Source organism: Scyliorhinus torazame, chromosome 5, assembly GCF_047496885.1.
Source record: "Scyliorhinus torazame isolate Kashiwa2021f chromosome 5, sScyTor2.1, whole genome shotgun sequence".
Classification (NCBI taxonomy): domain Eukaryota; kingdom Metazoa; phylum Chordata; class Chondrichthyes; order Carcharhiniformes; family Scyliorhinidae; genus Scyliorhinus; species Scyliorhinus torazame.
In genome coordinates, this window is record NC_092711.1 from 118,301,121 (window position 1) to 118,317,930 (window position 16,810).

Here is a 16,810-nt window from a genome sequence, read left to right on the forward strand (position 1 = left end):
GCTGTAAAGCACTTTGGGATGTCCTGTGATTGTGAAAGGCGCTACAGAAATGCAAGTTTTAAAATCGAAGATTGATGATATCTGATCTTCTTATCTATAACTTAATTGATCTCAGCCACCCCCAACATACCATTGAATAAATTCACTTTGTTTCACTGTTCCAGTCACGTTTTTAACCAATTAAAGAAAAGGCAGAATTCTCTGTATAGTAAATTTAAAATGTTTATTAAAAGAAAAAGGTTTACTGAACGACTTGAAGACATTGACGTTTACAACTTCATGCAGGTGATCAGTCTGTGGAAGCGTAACCCTCCCTGGCTCCTTCTTTGACAGTAATTTCCTTGGAACTCGGCCCTCGAGAGTCTTCAGTACTTGGCCAGCAAGGAAGTCCTTTGGGACGTCGACCTTTATCCCCAAAGTGGCCAAACAGGGGCTGGTTTAGCACACTGGGCTAAATCGCTGGATTTTAAAGCAGACCAAGCAGGCCAGCAGCACGGTTCAATTCTCATACCAGCCTCCCCGAACAGGTGCCGGAATGTGGCGACTAGGGGCTTTTCACAGTAACTTCATTGAAGCCTACTTGTGACAATAAGTGATTTTCATTTTCATTTCATTACCTCATGTCAGAGTTGGGCCTGTGGTAACGTGACCATTGGTCAATTGGGCACCAGTATAATTTAATTTGATCTCCAATTACTGATACCACCTTCTCTCATTAACTTTGACAGGAATACAATCAAACTGTTTCATACTATCCCTTTACCTGATTCTGCACAATTCTTTATTCATACAGTTTCGAATGTTGAGGCTAATCAGGGCTGGAAGGTCTCGCTTGCCGGTACATTTATCCTCATTGCCCACACACAGCAATTAAGCTTTTACAATTTTACAGCAAATAAAACTCAATCCTTGACTATAACTACTGATTCATTCATTGCTACTATTTTGACCACTTTATGAGTTCCATCCTTAATAATAATAATCACTTGTCACAAATAGTCTTCAAATGAAGTTACTGTGAAAAGCCCCTAGTCGCCACATTCCGGCGCCTGTTCGGGGAGGCTGGGACGGGAATTGAACCTGCGCTGCTGGTCTTGTTCTGTATTACAAGCCAGCCGTCTTAGCCCACTGTGCTAAACCAGCCCGTGTGCTAAACCAGCCCCTTTGATCAAATGGAATATTTCCATTTCCAAGGGATTGATCATCGATGGCTCAGAAGTGGAGATGGTCGATAGCTTTAAGTTCCTGGGGGTCACCGTGATCAACAGTCTGTCCTGATCCACTCACGTTGATGCAACAGTCAAGAAAGCCCAACAACGTCTCTACTTCCTACGGGAGCTAAAGAAAATTGGCATGTCTGCATCGACTCTCACAAACTTCTACAGATGTGCGATAGAGAGCATCCTATCCAGCTGCATCACAGCCTGGTATGGCAACTGCTCGGTCCAAGATCGCAAGAAACTGCAGAGTGTGGTGAACTCAGCCCAACGAATCACACAAGCTTACCACCACCACATTGATTCTGTATACACCTCCCGCTGCCTCAGGAAGGCAGACAGCATTATCAGAGACCCCTCCCACCCAGGCATTGCCTTCTTCCAGACCCTTCCATCAGGCAGAAGGTACAGACGTCTGAAGACCCGCACATCCAGACATAGGAACAGCGTCTTCCCCACAGCTATTAGACTCCTCAACGACTCCCCCTCGGACTGATTTGTTCCCTTCAAAAACGCTGTTCACGACGTCCTATGCTGCTCTTGCTCATGTATTTGCTTTGTTTGGCCCCTTGTTCCGCACTGTAACCAATCACTGTTTGATTGGTTGTACCAATTGTCAATGTTCTCTGTCGATTATTCTTTGTGCCTTCTATGTACGTACTGTGTACGTTCCCTCGGCCGCAGAAAAATACTTTTCACTGTACTTCGGTACATGCGACAATAAATCAAATCAATCAAACATTTAACTTTTCTTGTTCGCCACGTTTGAATCACTTTTCCTGTTGGAATTTTGTTCCTTAATAAAATCTAGATTTGGTGTATTTTTGTGAAATAAAAATCACAAAATACCCAGAGGACCACAGGCTGCTTTCCCCTTTGAGAGAGAAAGCAAGAGAGAGAGCGAGCTGACGGGCGGTGATTTAACCTGAGGGTCACCACACCTCCGGCGAGGGGTAATGTTGATAAGGCCGGGCCTTCATGGCTAACCTCAACCGGTGTGGGAGTCGAACTGTGCTGTTAGCCTCGCTCTGTATCACGAACCAGCCGTCCAGCCAACTGAGCTATCCGACCCCCTGGTAAATATGTAACAATTCCTCAAATATTAGCTATTCCCTGTCTCCCATCTGATTCCCAGTCCACCTCAGACAACTTGTCCCTCAAACCCTGATAGTTTTCTTGTGTAAGTAACACCCAGAAAAGTGAGTAACTCCCGGATATTTTGTTTTTTAAATTTAGAATACCCAATTCTTTTTTTCCAATTAAGAAGCAATTTACCGTGACCAATTCACCGACCCTGGGTTTTGGGAGCGGGACCCACTCAGACACGGCGAGAATGAACAAACTCCACACGGACAGTGACCCGGATCGCTGGTGGTATCCAGATCAATTAAACAAAAAAAAATGTAACACCAGGACCCATTTCCATGGCAACGTGGCACGTTTTGGGTGGGGGTGGGGGTGTTCCAAGGGGAAATGGAAAATAAATATCTTCAAACTTCCAAACACCCATTCACTCTGTGATCCTTGTGTAATTTGAAGCCAGGGATTAGCAACAAGGCTCAAAGAGCATCTGCCCACTGGAGGCAAAGTGGTGAGACCGGCCTGTCCATCAGAAAGAAACCCTCTGACCATCCCCACTGACCACCTGTCAGAATGAACAAAACGCAGTCCTGGATGTAGAGCAGAAACACTAACAGCAGAATCCAACCTCTGGAATCGATTGTGAAATTGTTGGTTTCACAGCAGATGCGATGAAACATGCAATCCCGTCTCACAGTGAGAGGTGGACGGCGTCTCCCCAGTGTGAACTCGCTGGTGTCTCTGCAGGTTGGGTAACTGAGTAAATCCTTTCCCACACCGAGAGCAGGTGAATGGCCTCGCCCCAGTGTGAACGCGCTGGTGTCTCTGCAGGTTGGATAAATGAGGAAATCCTTTCCCACACTGAGAACAGGTGAATGGCCTCTCCCCAGTGTGAACTCGCTGGTGTCTCCGCAGGGTGGATAACTGAGTGAATCGCTTCCCACACTGGGATCAGGTGAATGGCTTCTCGCTAGTGTGAATTCGCTGATGTGACTGCAGGGTGGATGAATCAATGAATCCTTTCCCACACTGACAACAGGTGAATGGCCTCTCCCCAGTGTGAATTAGCTGGTGTCTCTGCAGGGTGGATAACTGAGTAAATCCCTTCCCACACTGAAAGCAGGTGAACGGCCTCACCCCAGTGTGAATGCGTCGATGAATCTCCAGCTTCGATGGGACTCTGAATCCCTTCCCACAGTCCCCACATTTCCACCGTTTCTCCATGTTTTGGGTCTCCTCCTGTCTCTCCAGGTTCGACAATCAGTTCAGAATACGGGTAGGGTCTCTCCTCGCTGTGAATGGTGTGATGTTCTTTCAGGCTGTGTAACTGGTTAAAGCTCTTTCCACAGTCAGTTCACTGGAACACTCTCACTCGGGTGTGTGTTGTGTGGATCTCGGTGTTTTTTCAGTCACACTGATGTTTTAAATCTTTAGCTGACAGTTCGGGAAAACATTTCTTCTTCTAGATTCAAAGGCGGGAGATATTGAGGTTCCAGGGAAGGGAGTGACTATCAGATCGAGGCTTGACTATTGAGATTTCTGTCTGTAATTCCTTCTCATCTAATATCCTGTAAAAACAATTTACAAAATTCATCACTGTCAGTATAGGATAGAAACTCAGAACAGACAATTCTAGTTTCTATGTCACATTTTTTCCTCTTTTATTCCCCGAAAGCTGTTAATCTCCATCCCACACAATCTCCCTCCATTCTCACTCTGCTGTATCTAATATTCACCCTCTCTATTCTCCTGAAGGTGCTGATTCAAGCTGATTGACAAATCCAAGCTCTCAGCTTCCTGACCAGGAGATCACAACAAATATGAGCTGCAGTTGGCCATTCGGCCCATCGAGCCTGCTGAACTATTCAATGGGATCATTGGCTGATCTACCACAGCACCGTTTTCCCACACTATCCAGCATATCCCTCGACATCTTCAATACCTACAGGAGGGACATAGAGAACCAAGTGGAGTGGCGTAGCAACAACAATCTCTCCCTAAATGTCAGCAAAACTAAGGAGCTGATCATTGACTTCAGGAAGCGAAGTATCGTACACATCCCTGTCTGCATCAATGGTGCGACGTGGAGATGGTTGACAGCTTCAAATTCCTAGGTGTGCACATCACCAACAATCTGTCCTGGTCCATCCACGTCGACCATACGACCAAGAAAGCACAACAGTGTCTATACTTTCTCAGGAAACTAAGGAAATTCAGCATGTCCACATTAACTCTTACCAACTTTTACAGATGCACCATAGAAAGCATCCTATCTGGCTGCATCACAGCCTGGTATGGCAACTGCTTGGTCCAAGATCGTAAGAACCTACAGAGAACTGCGAACACAGCCCAGACCATCACACGAACCTGCCTCCCATCCATTGACTCTGTTTACACCTCCCTCTGCCTTGGGAAAGTGGGCAGCATAATCAAAGACTCCTCCCATCCGGGTTATTCTCTCTTCCAGCTTCTCCCATCAGAGAAAAGTCTGAGAACACGCACTAACAGGTTCAACAACAGTTTCTTCCCCGTTGTTACCAGACTCCTGAATGATCCTCTTATGGACTGAACTGATCTCTTCACACATCTTCTCTACTGAGTAGTAATGCACTCTGTATGCTCACCCCATGCCTGTGCATTTATGTAGGTCCTATGTTTTTTTTTCACGTATGGAACGATCTTTATGGACTGTACGCAGAACAATGCTTTTCACTGTACCCCGGTACATGTGACAATAAATAAAATAAATCAATCAATAATCTCTCATCGTAACCTAACCCCCGTAGTCCAGGTATCGTGGCGTATCGTTTTAGTAAACGTATATTGCACTCCCTCCAAGGCCACAATATCCTCCAGAAGGTGTGGTGCCCAGAATGGCTCACAGTTCTCCAAGTGGGGTCTTTCCAGGGTTTTGTATAACTGCAGCATAACCTCTGTGACTTTATACTCCAATCCTCTGGATATAAATGCTAGCATTCCTTTTTGATTATTTTCTGCACTTGTTCGGGGCATTTTAAGGATCAGTGCACCTTCGACATCCACTGTACTCAATATCTTTCCATTTAGAAAGTCCTCTGTTTTATTATTTTTTGGTTCAAAACGGATAACCTCACACTTGATTATATTGAACTCCACCTGCCACAAATTTGCCCATTCACCTGGTCTGTCAATATCTCCGTGCAATTTTATGCCATCGTCTGGGCTGTCAACAATGCCACTTAACATTGTATCAACAGCAACAGTGAAGAGGCCTTTCGCCCATCAAGTCTGGCCGAGTCAGAATCCAGGAGGGAGATTGAGAACCTAGTGGAGTGGTGCAGCGACAACTATCAATCCCTCAATGCCAGCAAAACTAAAGAGCAGGTCATTGACTTTAGGAAGCAAAGAACTGCACACACCCCTGTCAGCATCAACGGGGCCGAGGTGGAGATGGTTAGCAGTTTCAAATTCCTAGGGGTGCACATCTCCAAAAATCATCCTGGTCCACCCACATCGACGCTACCACCAAGAAAGCACAGCAGCGCCTATATTTCCTCAAGAAACTAAGGAAATTCGGCATGTCCACATTAACTCATACCAACTTTTACAGATCCTATCTGGCTGCATCACAGTTTGGTATGGCAACTTTTGGGTCCAAGACCATAAGAAACTTCAGAGAGTCGTGAACACCGCCCAGTCCATCACACAAAGCTGCCTCCCATCCATTGACTCCATCTACACCTCCCGCTGCCTGGGGAAAGTGGGCAGCATAATCAAAGACCCCTGCCACCCGGCTTACTCAATCTTCCAACTTCTTCCATCGGGCAGGAGATACAAAGGTCTGAGAACACGCACGAACAGACTCAAAAACAGCTTCTTCCCCACTGTCACCAGACTCCTAAATGACCCTCTTATGGACTGACCAGGTTAACTACACCCCCTGTACGCTTCACCCGATGCCGGTGTTTATGTAGTTACATTGGGAGCTCTTCCGGGGCAGGTGTGACCTGTATAAGATGGACGGGTTGCATCTAAACCGGAGAGGCATAAATATCCTGGCCGCAAGGTTTGCTAGTGTCACACGGGAGGGTTTAAACTAGTATGGCAGGGGGGTGGGCATGGGAGCAATAGGTCAGAAGGTGAGAGCATTGAGGGAGAACTAGGGAATAGGGACAGTGTGGCTCTGAGACAGAGCAGACGGGGAGAAGTTGCTGAACACAGCGGGTCTGGTGGCCTGAAGTGCATATGTTTTAATGCAAGGAGCATTACGGGTAAGGCAGATGAACTTAGAGCTTGGATTAGTACTTGGAACTATGATGTTGTTGCCATTACAGAGACCTGGTTGAGGGAAGGGCAGGATTGGCAGCTAAACGTTCCAGGATTTAGATGTTTCAGGCAGGATAGAGGGGGATGTAAAAGGGGAGGCGGAGTTGCGCTACTTGTTCGGGAGAATATCACAGCTATACTGCGAGAGGACACCTCAGAGGGCAGTGAGGCTATATGGGTAGAGATCAGGAATAAGAAGGGTGCAGTCACAATGTTGGGGGTATACTACAGGCCTCCCAACAGCCAGCGGGAGATAGAGGAGCAGATAGGTAGACAGATTTTGGAAAAGAGTAAAAACAACAGGGTTGTGGTGATGGGAGACTTCAACTTCCCCAATATTGACTGGGACTCACTTAGTGCCAGGGGCTTAGACGGGGCGGAGTTTGTAAGGAGCATCCAGGAGGGCTTCTTAAAACAATATGTAAACAGTCCAACTAGGGAAGGGGCGGTACTGGACCTGGTATTGGGGAATGAGCCCGGCCAGGTGGTAGATGTTTCAGTAGGGGAGCATTTCGGTAACAGTGACCACAATTCAGTAAGTTTTAAAGTACTGGTGGACAAGGATAAGAGTGGTCCGAGGATGAATGTGCTAAATTGGGGGAAGGCTAATTATAACAATATTAGACGGGAACTGAAGAACATAGATTGGGGGCGGATGTTTGAGGGCAAATCAACATCTGACATGTGGGAGGCTTTCAAGTGTCAGTTGAAAGGAATACAGGACCGGCATGTTCCTGTGAGGAAGAAAGATAAATACGGCAATTTTCGGGAACCTTGGATGACGAGTGATATTGTAGGCCTTGTCAAAAAGAAAAAGGAGGCATTTGTCAGGGCTAAAAGGCTGGGAACAGACGAATCCTGTGTGGCATATAAGGAAAGTAGGAAGGAACTTAAGCAAGGAGTCAGGAGGGCTAGAAGGGGTCACGAAAAGTCATTGGCAAATAGGGTTAAGGAAAATCCCAAGGCTTTTTACACGTACATAAAAAGCAAGAGGGTAGCCAGGGAAAGGGTTGGCCCACTGAAGGATAGGCAAGGGAATCTATGTGTGGAGCCAGAGGAAATGGGCGAGGTACTAAATGAATACTTTGCATCAGTATTCACCAAAGAGAAGGAATTGGTAGATGTTGAGTCTGGAGAAGGGGGTGTAGATAGCCTGGGTCACATTGTGATCCAAAAAGACGAGGTGTTGGGTGTCTTAAAAAATATTGAGGTAGATAAGTCCCCAGGGCCTGATGGGATCTACCCCAGAATACTGAAGGAGGCTGGAGAGGAAATTGCTGAGGCCTTGACAGAAATCTTTGGATCCTCGCTGTCTTCAGGGGATGTCCCGGAGGACTGGAGAATAGCCAATGTTGTTCCTCTGTTTAAGAAGGGTAGCAAGGATAATCCCGGGAACTACAGGCCGGTGAGCCTTACTTCAGTGGTAGGGAAATTACTGGAGAGAATTCTTCGAGACAGGATCTACTCCCATTTGGAAGCAAATGGACGTATTAGTGAGAGGCAGCACGGTTTTGTGAAGGGGAGGTCGTGTCTCACTAACTTGATAGAGTTTTTCGAGGAGGTCACTAAGATGATTGATGCAGGTAGGGCAGTAGATGTTGTCTATATGGACTTCAGTAAGGCCTTTGACAAGGTCCCTCATGGTAGACTAGTACAAAAGGTGAAGTCACACGAGATCAGGGGTGAACTGGCAAGGTGGATACAGAACTGGCTAGGCCATAGAAGGCAGAGGGTAGCAATGGAGGATTGCTTTTCTAATTGGAGGGCTGTGACCAGTGGTGTTCCACAGGGATCAGTGCTGGGACCTTTGCTCTTTGTAGTATATATAAATGATTTGGAGGAAAATGTAACTGGTCTGATTAGTAAGTTTGCAGACGACACAAAGGTTGGTGGAATTCCGGATAGCGATGAGGACTGTCTGAGGATACAGCAGGATTTAGATTGTCTGGAGACTTGGGCGGAGAGATGGCAGATGGAGTTTAATCCGGACAACTGTGAAGTAATGCATTTTGGAAGGTCTAATGCAGGTAGGGAATATACAGTGAATGGTAGAACCCTCAAGAGTATTGAAAGTCAAAGAGATCTAGGAGTACAGCTCCACAGGTCATTGAAAGGGGCAACACAGGTGGAGAAAGTAGTCAAGAAGGCATACGGCATGCTTGCCTTCATTGGCCGGGGCATTGAGTATAAGAATTGGCAAGTCATGTTGCAGCTGTATAGAACCTTAGTTAGGCCACACTTGGAGTATAGTGTTCAATTCTGGTCGCCACACTACCAGAAGGATGTGGAGGCTTTAGAGAGGGTGCAGAAGAGATTTACCAGAATGTTGCCTGGTATGGAGGGCATAAGCTATGAGGAGCGATTGAATAAACTCGGTTTTTTCTCACTGGAACGAAGGAGGTTGAGGGGCGACCTGATAGAGGTATACAAAATTATGAGGGGCATAGACAGAGTGGATAGTCAGAGGCTTTTCCCCAGGGTAGAGGGGTCAATTACTAGGGGGCATAGGTTTAAGGTGAGAGGGGCAAGGTTTAGAGTAGATGTACGAGGCAAGTTTTTTACGCAGAGGGTAGTGGGTGCCTGGAACTCGCTACCGGAGGAGGTAGTGGAAGCAGGGACGATAGTGACATTTAAGGGGCATCTTGACAAATATATGAATAGGATGGGAATAGAAGGATACGGACCCAGGAAGTGTAGAAGATTGTAGTTTAGTCGGGCAGTATGGTCGGCACGGGCTTGGAGGGCCGAAGGGCCTGTTCCTGTGCTGTACATTTCTTTGTTCTTTGTTGTACATTGTGTACCTTGTGTTGCCCTATTATATATTTTCTTTTATTTCCTTTTCTTTTCATGTACTTACTGATCTGTTGAGTTGCTCGCAAAAAAATACTTTTCACTGTACCTCGGTACACGTGACAATAAACAAATCCAATCCAATACTGACACACGAAAAACACCTGACCTACCGACCTAACCCCATTTGCCAGCAGTTGATCCATAGCCTTGAATGTTATGACGTGCCAGTCTTCATCCAGGTACTTTTTAAAGGATGTGAGGCAACCCGCCTCTACCACCCTCCCAGGCAGTGCATTCCAGATTGTCACCACCCTCTGGGTGAAAAGGTTTTTCCTCAAACCCCCTGCCCCTCACCATGAACTTGTGTCCACTTGTGACTGACCCTTCAACTGAGGGGAACAGCTGCTCCCTACCCACCCTGTCCATGGCCCTCATAATCTTGTACACCTCGATCAGGTCGCCTTTCAGTCTTCTCTGCTCCAATGAAAATAACCCACACCTATCCAACCTCGCTTCATAACTTAAATGTTCCATCCCAGGCAACATCCTGGTGAATCGCCTCTTCTCCCCCTCCAGTGCAATCACATCCTTCCTGTAATGTGGCGACCAGAACTGCACACAGTACACTAGCTAATAATAATAATGATAATCTTTATTAGTGTAACAAGTAGGCTTACATTAACCCTGCAATGAAGTTCCTGTGAAAATCTCCTCGTCACCACAGTCCGGCGCCTGTTCGGGGACACAGAGGGAGAATTCAGAATGTCCAATTCACCTAACAAGAAGCCGTTCCCCATTTAGAAAATAGTCGCCTCGATTATTTCTTCCAAAGTGCATAACCTCACACTTTTCCATATTCTAATACATCTGCCACATCTTTGCTCACTCTCCTAACCTGTCCAAGTCCTTCTGCAGCCTTCCCGTTTCTTCAACACTACCTGTCCCTCTACACATCTTTCTATCATCTACAAGCTTAGCAACAGTGCCTTCTTTCCTTCTTCCAGATCGTTAATGTATTGAATAGTTGTGGTCTCAACACTGACCCCTGTGGAACACCAATAGTCCCCGGCTGCCATCCTGAAATAGACCCCTTTATCTCCGCCTGTCAACTAATCCTCTAACCATTCCAGTACCTTGTCCCGAACACCATGGGCTCTTATCTTATTTAGCAGCCTGTTGTACGGCACCTTGTCAAAGGCCTTCTGGATCATATCCACTGGCTCTCCTTTGCCTAACTTCCTTTTTACCTCCTCAAAGAATTCTAACAGATTTGTCAGTCATGACCTCCCCTTGATGAAGCCGTGCTGACTCAGTCCTATTTCACAATGCAGTTCCAAGAACTCCGTAATAATGGACTCTAAAATCTTGTCAACAACCAAAGTCAGACTAACCGGCTGATAATTTCCCATCTTCTACCTCTTTCCTTTCTTAAACTGGGGTGTGACATTAGTCACTTCCCTGTCCCCTGGGAGCCCCTTGACTCCAGTGAATCCTGAAAGATCACCACCAATGGCTCCACAACCTCCGCAGTTATCTCCTTCGGTACCCTGGAGTGTAGTCCATCCGGTCTGGGTGATTTATCCATCTTCAGACCTTTCAGCTTCCCCAGCACCTTCTACTTAGTGATGGCCACTACACTCACCTCTGCCCCAGACTTTCTTTGCCCCACTCCCAGTTTTCCCCTTCCCTCTCCTCTGTGGGGCCTCCCTCCTTGCCCCTGGATTTGGAGCATCTTGTGAAGGCACTGCTGGAAGTACTGCTCCAGTGCTTTTGAGGTGCCTGCTCTAGGCTTTCCAAGTTTCTGAAGCCGTTTGAGGGTAGAAAGAGTGAGGGATAGCCAACAGCTCATGGAAAGCAATGACATGCACGGTTTCATCAGCGCTGCCAATACAATTGATGACCTAAGCAGTCAATGGCCCCACCCCACTGAGAGCAAAGTGTGGAGGGGAACTCATCAAGGACAGAGTGTCAGTCAGTGCTCACTGGAGGGAACATTCTGAAGAACCCCTCGACCGAGACTCTGTCTTTGGCTTTAACGTCCTCAAGTCCATTCCTCAGTATCCTGTCCAGCCCAGTCCCCGTGGTACCCAGATCTGGAGCGGAGTGAAAAAGCCATTCAACAGCTGAAAAACACCACGGCCTCTGGAGCAGAACAAATTCCTGCTGAAATTCTGAAGCATGGCGATGTTACACCCCTGGCATAGCTACACAATCTCATATTCTTCACCTGGGAAGAAGGATGCATGCCGGGGATCTCAGTGACACTGTGACTATATTCAAGAGAGACAAGTCTGATTGTGGTAACTGCACAGGCGACTCCCTGCTGTCTGCCACAGAGAAGATCATTGCCAGGATCCTCCTCAATGATCTCATCTTCGTGGCCAAACAGCTCCTTCCAGAGTCACAGTTAGGTTATCTCCCTTCACGAGGCACCAAAGACATGATCGACACTATTTGACAAACACAAGAAAAATATACGGAACAGCAGCAATCGCAGTTCTTTGTCTTTTCTGACCTCACAAAAATGCTTTACGCCGTCAAAGTGATGTTTTTTTCAGTATGTTCTTCAAATTTGGCTGTCCTCAGAAATTGGCCACCATCCTCCGCCTGCATAATGAGGACACACAATCCATGATCCTCATCAATGGAAACACCCCAGACACTATCTCAGTGAAGACTGGGATCAGACAAGGATGTGTCACTGCACCAACCCTCTTCCCCTCCACGGTAACACAGTTGTTAGCACTGTTGCTTCACATCACCAGGGACTTGGGTTTGATTCCCACTTAGGTCACTGTGCAGAGTCTGCACGTTCTCCCCGTGTCTGCGAGGGTCTCCCACAAGTCCCGAAAGACGTGAGGTGATTTGTCAGTTGAACTGGACATTCTGAATTTTCCCCCAATTTACCCAAACAGGCGCCGGAGTGTGGCAACTAGGGGATTTTCACAGTAACTTCATTGCAGTTTTAATATAAGCCTACTTGTGACAATAATAAAGATTGTTATTATGGTGTTCATAAACTCCAGCCTTGTTATAAGAAATTAAATTCTGAATAAAAATCAAGTGAAGTCAATTTGTGTTAATCATAGTTAATCACTGCAGTGTTAATGTAAGCCTACTCATGACGCAAATAAAAATTATGATCTCACCTCCGGCAAATTACCAGCGGGTGTGGAGATAAACAGGACAGGAAACCGACAACACCTTCAAAACAAAACCAGAATCAGTTCAACCTCAGACATTAAGCTCCAGTTTGCAGATGCCTGATCTGTTTTTCAATCCATCCATCTCCCTTGATTCTATAACCACTCATACTCTTGTCTCACAAACTTCAATCAATCTCAGTTTTTATAGTTTCTATTGACAGAATCTGAACAGAATTCCAGATTTCACTATATTTTCTGTGAAGTGATTTCTGACATTGCTCCTGAACAGCCCTGTCTCAGTTAAACAAATAAATATCACTGATTTGGACATTTAAATGGTGACAATTGCTTTACTCTTAACTGGTTATGTAACCGTATTTCAAAAACATAATAATTTGAGTAAAACTCTGCAGAAGCTGGAAATGTGAAGTGAAAACAGAAAGTTGTGGAAATCCTCAGCAGGTTTGGCAGCTTCTGTGAAGAGAGAGAAAGAGAGTTAATATTTCCAATGCAATCTGATTCTTCTTCAGAACTGAGTGTTTGCAGCATTGTGATTTCATTTGGCAAACATACTGAATGTGAACTTTGTGGTTCTTACAGATATCTGGCTGTAAATCTGATTTCAGACCTTCCTCTGAACACTTTCCAACCTCAGCTCCAGCTCATTGTCCTTCACTAAAGACCCGGATAGAAATTCACCGCCACAAGATGGCGGCGGCCATCGGGTGACCCGGGTGTTGTCACCGGACAGGAAGTCCCGCCCATTCCCTCTTCCCTAACCAAGATGGCCGCCCCAGCGCTCTGCTCCAAGAACAAAAGACCCGCTTTCCACTCCCAAGATGGCGGCGGTCGCCGGTTTCCCCGGGGCCTGTCAGTGAGGAGGAAGCCCCGCCCACTCCCTCTTCCCATACTAAGATGGCCGTCTAAGCGCTCCGCTCCAAGAACAAAAGACCTGACTCTCTTACCCAAGATGGCGGCCGGTAAATTCAGTGAAAAGCCACACCCGGATTGCTCTCCTCCTATTGGTCAACAGCCACCGTCAATCACTCCCCAGCTGTTGTGAGCTGGAGCATGCGCAGTGCGGACATGAAGCTGGACTCAGGCGGGTGAGCGGAGGCCCCAAACCCCCAATAAGACCCATTGGTTTTATTGTCAGTCTGCAGACAGGAGCTGGAGAACTGAACCCAGGCAGAGGAGAGGGAGGGAGAAAACTGGGAGTGGAGGAAAGAGATGGAGAGATGGGTTTGGATTTCAGCCCAGAGAGGAGGGAGAGAGAGTGTGTGGGACGGGGATTTACAGCTTTGGGGGAACAAGAGAGGGAAAAATGTTTCCGAGGAACTAGAATTGTCTGTTCAGAATTTCTATCCTGGACTGACAGTGATGGATTTTGTAAACTCCTTTTACAGGATATTCGAAGCGGAAGATTGGCCGAAAGAAAACTCAAACCAAACATCAAGATCTGACAGTCACTCAATTCTTTAGAACCTGAATATCACAGTCTTTGAATGTGGAAGGAGTAATGTTTGTCTGTTCAGTTTGTGGGAAAAGATTTCAAATATCAGTGTGACTGAAAACGCACCGAGACCCACACAGACAGTGAGTGTTCCAGTGAACTGATGTGGGAAGAGCTTTAACCAATTACATAGGCAGAAAAACCATCACATCATTCACAGTGGGGAGAAACATACACGTGTTGTGTGTCTGGATGAGAGTTCAACTTGTCATCCAACCTGGAGAGACACAAGGACACCGGCACCATGGAGAAACCGTGGAAATGTGGGGACTGTTGGAAGGGATTCAGTTACCCTTCTGAACTGGAAATGCATCAACGCAGTCACACTGTGGAGAGGCCATTCACCTGCTCCACCTGTGGGAAGGGATTCACTCAGTCATCCAGCCTGCTGACACACCAGTATGTTCACACTGATCAGACACCTTTCAAATGTTCTGACTGTGAGAAGAAATTTAAAAGCAAAAAGTATCTGTTGAGACACCAACTCATTCACAGTGAGGAGAAGCCATTCACCTGCTTCTTGTGTGGAAAGGGATTCACTGCTACATCTAACCTGCAGAAACACCAGCGAGTTCACACTGATAAAAGACCTTTTAAATGTCCAGACTGTGGGAAGTGCTTTAAAACGTCCGGGGAAGTGACCTGTCATCAACGTGTTCACACTGACGAGAGACCATTCAGGTGCTCTCACTGCGGGACTGGCTTCAGGCGATCATCTGAACTTACTGTACATCAGAGAATTCACACTGGGGAGAGACCATTTACCTGCTCTGTGTGTGGGAAGGGATTCATTCAGTCTTATCACCTCCTGAAACACCAACAAATTCAGTCTGATATAAAACCTTTTAAATGTTTTGACTGTGAGCAGAGCTTTCGAAGCAGCAATGGTCTAGTGATGCATCAGCGAGTTCACACTGGGGAGAGACCGTTCACCTGCTCTGTGTGTGGGAAGGGATTCACTCAGTCATACAACCTGCTGAAACACCAACAAATTCACTCTGATATATAAGACCATAAGACATAGGAGCAGAAGTAAGGCCATTCGGCCCATCGAGTCCACTCCACCATTCAATCATGGCTGATTTCAACTCCATTTACCCGCTCTCTCCATAGCCCTTAATTCCTCGAGAAACCTTTTAAAACCTTTTAAATGTTTTGCCTATGAACAGAGCTTTAGAAGCAGCAATGAGCTGATGATTCACCAGCGAGTTCACGCTGGAGAGAGATCGTTCACCTGCCCCAAGCGCGGGAATGGATTCACTGACTTACAACTTATGCTGAGACACCAGCGACTTCATGAGTCTGTCCAGGGATTGGATTTGGCTGTTTTTGCTGCTGTCAATCAGATCCAGGACTGAATGTGTGGGTTAACCCTGAGGTGTGTAAGAAACATGCCCCAGTCACTCTCTTCCATGGTTCAGAGCTCCGAGATACAGACAGAAGGCTCCTTTACAACTGTGTTTAGAGTCAACAAGATTAATTCCCATACCAGCCTCCCCAAAGAGGCACCTGAATGTGGTGACTAGGGGCTTTTCACAGTAACTTCATTGAAGCCTACTTGTGACAATAAGTGATTTTCATTTCATTTCGTGATGAATGCTGAAAACTGAAAGATTTTAGTCCAGGAGTCAAGAGTTTACCCAAAAAGGGGATCCAAGTCATTGGTGATTTTAAAGCAATTTATGAAAAAGCGACTGTGTAGATTTGGTACACCAGCTAAATCGGCAGGAAATACATGTGACCCACAACATGTGAGAATGGTTTACTGGTCCCGGATCAGGGAGATGCTGATCTCCGAGGCTGGAAGTGACAGTCTCCTCGGAATGGTTTACTGATCCCGGATCAGACACTCGGACAGATGGAGACGATCTCCGAGGCTGGAGGTGACGGTCTCCTCGGAATAGTTTACCGATCCCAGCTCAATCACTCGGACAGATGGAGCTGATCTCTGGGGCTGGTGGTGACGGTCTCCTCGGAATGGTTTACTGATCCCGGATCAGACACTCGGACAGATGAAGCTGATCTCCGGGTCTGGAGGTGACAGTCTCCTCGGAATGGTTTACTGGTCCCGGATCAGACACTTGGACAGATGGAGCTGATCTCCGGGGTTGGAGGTGACAGTCTCCTCGGAATGGTTTACTGATCCCGGATCAGACACTCGGACAGATGGAGCTGATCTCCGGGGCGGAGGTGACGGTCTCCTCGGAATGGTTTACTGATCCCGGATCAGACACTCGGACAGATGGAGCTGGTCTCCGGGGCTGGAGGTGACAGTCTCCTCAGAATGGTTTACTGATCCCGGATCAGACACTCGGACAGATGAAGCTGATCTCCAGGGCTGGCGGTGACGGTCTCCTCGGAATGGTTTACTGATCCCGGATCAGACACTCGGACAGATGAAGCTGATCTCCGGGGCTGGAGGTGACGGTCTCCTCGGAATGGTTTACTGATCCCGGATCAGACACTCGGACAGATGGAGCTGTACTCCGGGGCTGGAGGTGGCAGTCTCCTCGGAATGGTTTACTGATCCCGGATCAGACACTCGGACAGATGAAGCTGATCTCCGGGGCTGGAGGTGACGGTCTCCTCGGAATGGTTTACTGATCCCGGATCAGACACTCGGACAGATGGAGCTGATCTCCGGGGCTGGAGTCTCTTGTGTTCTCCTTCCACTGGATCCAGTCAGAGTGTTTGGTGTTAGTCTGAATCCAGCACCGATCACTTTGAAAATCTTTCCTGTCCAAAGTGATTTTCCT

The 16,810-nt window shown here is 46.9% G+C and overlaps 1 long non-coding RNA gene across 2 annotated transcripts; it reads right to left on the bottom strand.

Annotated features, from left to right (window-relative positions):
* Positions 1–206: 206 nt before the first annotated feature.
* On the bottom strand, positions 207–13,246 carry LOC140419588 (uncharacterized). 2 transcript variants are annotated; one of them, XR_011945885.1, is made up of 4 exons: positions 13,140–13,246; positions 12,545–12,599; positions 11,911–12,002; positions 207–3,865 (listed from the first exon to the last, which is right to left on the bottom strand). It is a non-coding gene; the product is annotated as an uncharacterized lncRNA (long non-coding RNA). The 2 variants fall into 2 exon arrangements; XR_011945884.1 differs by lacking the exon at positions 11,911–12,002.
* Positions 13,247–16,810: the final 3,564 nt, after the last annotated feature.